At 34.6% G+C, this 4,507-nt stretch overlaps 1 non-coding gene across 1 annotated transcript; it reads right to left on the bottom strand.

Annotated features, from left to right (window-relative positions):
- Nucleotides 1-461: 461 nt before the first annotated feature.
- On the bottom strand, nt 462-533 carry Trnad-guc (transfer RNA aspartic acid (anticodon GUC)). Its single transcript has one exon. It is a non-coding gene; the product is annotated as a tRNA-Asp (tRNA).
- Nucleotides 534-4,507: the final 3,974 nt, after the last annotated feature.

Raw genomic sequence — 4,507 nt, 5'->3', positions numbered from 1 at the left:
TTACTTAATAAAAAAAAACGTCATATAAGTATCGCATAAATGTTATGTCATGTTTTGTATTAAATAATAAGCTTTAAATGTAGTTTAATTGTTTTATTTGTTGATCTGAGTTTTTCTCCATTATCTGATTATATATATACATTAGATAAGTGCTTCCCCGTGGATAAGAGATGTTCTGACTGTTATTTCTAGTAATGCTGGTGCTGACTAGCACCCTTAGTCTATACTTATGCCTTTTGGTTGTTGTGTAAATTGCGACTGAGCCGCCTTAATATAATAATAATAATAATAATAATAATTATATATATATATGCTATTAATTTAGACATGGCCTGGACCCATCTTTCGTCGAAACATATCTAAGTTTATCTAAGTTTATATCTCTTTTATCTTTTACTCTTTTACTTGTTTCAGTCTTTTGACTGTGGCCATGCTGGAGCACCGCCTTTTAGAACACTGGCCTCCCCGGCGGGGAATCGAACCCCGGTCTCCCGCGTGACAGGCGGGGATACTTACCACTATACTACCGAGGATATAGATATATTTATTTATTTATTTATTTATTTATTTATGTGTTTCAGCCAAGTGGCTGCGGTCATGCTGGTGCACCACCGTGATAAAATCATGGAGATTAATTTCAAAACGGAGCAAATAATTCACAAAAAAATCATTAGAGAAGTTGTCATTGCCTCTGCTATTATCTCGTGTAACAATTTAAAAATGATAATAACAGAATCAATAATATAGGCGATTGCAGGCCCTAAAATGCATTAAAGAGCTGAAGGATTAAAATTAATCAAAGGACATACATACATATATATACAGATACACACACACACACACACACACACACACACACACACACACACACACACACTCTGATATATATATTCTTTTACTTGTTTCAGTCATTTGACTGCGGTTATGTTGGAGCACCACATTTAGTCGAACAAATTGACCATCAGGGCTTATTCTATCGGTTGTTTTGCTCAACAGCTAAGTTATGGTGACGTAAGCACACCAACATCGCTTGTCAAGTGATGATGGTGTGGGAGACAAAACCAGGCACGCAAATACACACACTCACATTTACGATGGGCTTCTTTCAGTTTGCGTCTCCCAAATCCACCCACAAAGCTTTAGTCGGCCCGAGATTATAGAAGAAGGCACTCGACCAAGATGCCACGCAGTGGGACTGAACCCGGAACGAGATGGTCGAGAAGCAAGCTTCTTACCAACACAGCCACTCCTGCCACTGTTATTCAAACTTTTGGCCTGGTTGAAATTGCAGCACCTAAAATTATTACGAAATCTAAAAAAGCTTTATACACGCTTGTGCATGTTTAGCGGAGACTTATTTACGACGCCAAGGGAACCAATCTAATCATGCAATAAAAGAGAAAGCAAAATGGCATAGGAAATGAAGAAGGCTAAACAGACGAGAAGTATCGTAAAGAAAGATTTAGGAGGCATGGGTATAAAAGAAGTAGGAGTGATGTTAATAGAAAAATAAATATCCGAAGTAGTAATTATAAAATTGTAGAAGAAAGGGAAGGCAAGGGAAGGCAAAGGATATCTTGGCCTCTAAGAGAATAAGAATATATGTGTTTTAAACAACTTAAAGAAGACAAATTGAGTGGACGGACTATATAATTGAAAATAGGCTTCTGGTATGATTCAACATTGGGTGATAATTAAATAGCTACTTTTAACCATAGAAGAATTGATTAAGCATTGATCATTATCACGCCAGTTATTTAAGAGTCAATTTAATTTTTATGGGAATTAGATATTTTTTATTGTCTTTTTATATTTTTAACGCTAATTTTTTTCTTTGTTTCAACATACTATATAAGATGTTATATTGGAAATTTTCATAATACTTTTATTTTTCTTTTCAACGTGTACTAGCACAAATTGCACAAAAGCTCAATATAAAAATATTTAGAATGGGTGAATGGGGAGTCTGTTATGATCTTGACTTTCCAAAAGTCATAAATCTATGGATGATGTTAGCCGTCAATCCAAATACATATTGTTTTTGTAATCGGTTGCTGAGATTCTTGATGTTAATTCCTGTGTCGAAACAATTTTTTTTTTTATATATTGGGAAGGTCATCATGCCAATAATAAACGTACACCACTGCGTGTTTTTCCCTTCTTTCATCGTCGTCGTCGTCGTCGTCGTCATCATCATTATTTTCATCAGTCAACTAATTGAACCAGTTAACTTAAGTAACTAATCGATTGTTTGATTAATTTTTCGGCTAATATATCACAGATTTGTGGCAACCTCATTAACGGCTTGCTTTTTCTATTCCAGTTCCGCTTCAGGTCTGCCAGTCTGTCTTCACGTTTACAGATTGTATATCTATATTCATAGGGATGTCAGTGAGAATATTTCTGTGTTAGAGACAGAGAAAGATGGAGAGAGAGAGAGCGAGAGAGAACGAGAGAGAACGGAAGAGGGAGAAAGAGTGTGTTTTATATGCTTACGTAGTCTTAGTTTTATATTTGTTTTTGTTGTTGAAATATCGGCCGTGCTCTTTTAATGTCTTTTATTTCATGTGTGATTTTGATGATCGGTAAGGATAACTGCATTATCTCAACAAATGTGAAGTGCTTTCGTGACTGCCTGGCACTGAAATGTAAATTGTTAGAATATTTCAGATTGAAGTAATCCATCATCCTTTCCAGATGGCCAGTTGATGCATCTTCCCTTGCTTTTTTTTATATATATATATTTTATAGTACTGACAACGGTCTTGGTTCATTTCAAAGGTCTTCTGAATTTTTAGATTGTTCTTTGACTTGCAATAGCTGATCCTAGCATGTTACCCAACCACCTTGTATGTAGTCGTTTTTCCAAGCGTTTGATTTTAGTTGATTTTTACCGTTTAATTACTGCTACGATATACTCTGAAAGTAAATGCAGTTTTTATAAATTCATTCTCTCTTATCGTCATTATTATTATTATTACTATTATTATTATTATTATTATTATTATTATTATTATTATTATTATTATTATTATTGTTATTATTATTATTATTATTATTATTATCATCATTATTATTAGAAGAAGAAGATACTAGAAGATACAGTGCCTATATACACTGAGCTTCGTATGTATTTATATATTTAACAACGGAAACAAAATGTTGTGTGAAAAATAAGGCAAAATATATGTTAGATGAATTCATATATCTTCTATATATTTTATTTGGAAACGGATGAATGTTTGCTTAATTTACTTACTGTTGTTAAACCTCGGATGCAGAGGGATTTTCCTGTGGATATTTAGACAACGTATTTGATTCTTACTGCTTTCAGCTGGTGCCACCATATTCCGTGTAAAATAATTGGCAAACCTAGCAGTGTCCATAAAACCAGATATATTAAGTTCATTTTCGTCTCGAAGTTCAAATATTTAATTACACACACACACACACACACAAGCATACACACACGCATACATACATGCATACATATTAAAATAGTCATGACCGCGGTCCGTCAAGTGGAGGGATGACAATATATATATATATATATATATATATATATATATATATATATATATATATATATATATGTATATACACGCTACAGAATCCGGAAAATGGGCCTTATGATCCACTTTACTTTTACTTTGGTAACTTCCACATCCGAAACGTTTGGCCTATGAGTCATTGTTAAATTTCCGAGGATTAAAAATATGTTTTTTTCTAATCTACGCGCAAAGTCCGAAATGTTGGGAGAGGAGGAGGTGCAGTCGATTAGATTGGCCCAGTACGCAACTGGTACTTAATTTATCGACGCCGAAAGGATGAAAAGCACAGTCGACCTCGGTGGAATTGGAACTCAAATCGTAAAGTCAGACGAAATATCGCTAAGTATTTCGCCCAGCATGCTAACGTTTCTCTCAGTTCGCCGCCTTTGACGATTAAAAATATTAAGACAAATGCACTCATGTACAAAGTAGGGGTCATTGTGTGTGTGCGTAGAAGCACACGCATATACAAAATTGTGTTCTCCCAATCACCAACTACATTATCCCAATTTTACGATCCACAGAATTGCCGCTTCATTGCATTATATAACAAATAGCTGTGTGTTCCCTATAGACGTATGTTGTTAACATATTCCAGAGGTAGAATCAGCATTACAGTTTCTGTAAAGGTTGGTCGTTCGAATTACTGTAACAGTTTTTTTTAATGTTTTGCTTAAAGTATAAGACACTTTCCTAAGATGCCAAACAGTCGGATCGAAAACAGGACCTCATGGTTGCCAAGCAAATTTCTTAACCGTGTGGCCATATTTGTGTTTATATGCACGAAAACACATTCACACTGCATGTGCGCACATACACATTTAATAAGTGTGTGGGTGTTTGTTGGGTGTATTATACATATACGTAACACACATAGTCACACACACACACACACACACACACACACACACACACACACACACATATATATATATATATATATATACATACATCTA

This window comes from Octopus bimaculoides, chromosome 1 (assembly GCF_001194135.2).
Source record: "Octopus bimaculoides isolate UCB-OBI-ISO-001 chromosome 1, ASM119413v2, whole genome shotgun sequence".
Taxonomy (NCBI): domain Eukaryota; kingdom Metazoa; phylum Mollusca; class Cephalopoda; order Octopoda; family Octopodidae; genus Octopus; species Octopus bimaculoides.
Note: the sequence above shows the minus strand (reverse complement) of the source record. Positions and strands in the feature narration are given on the sequence as shown.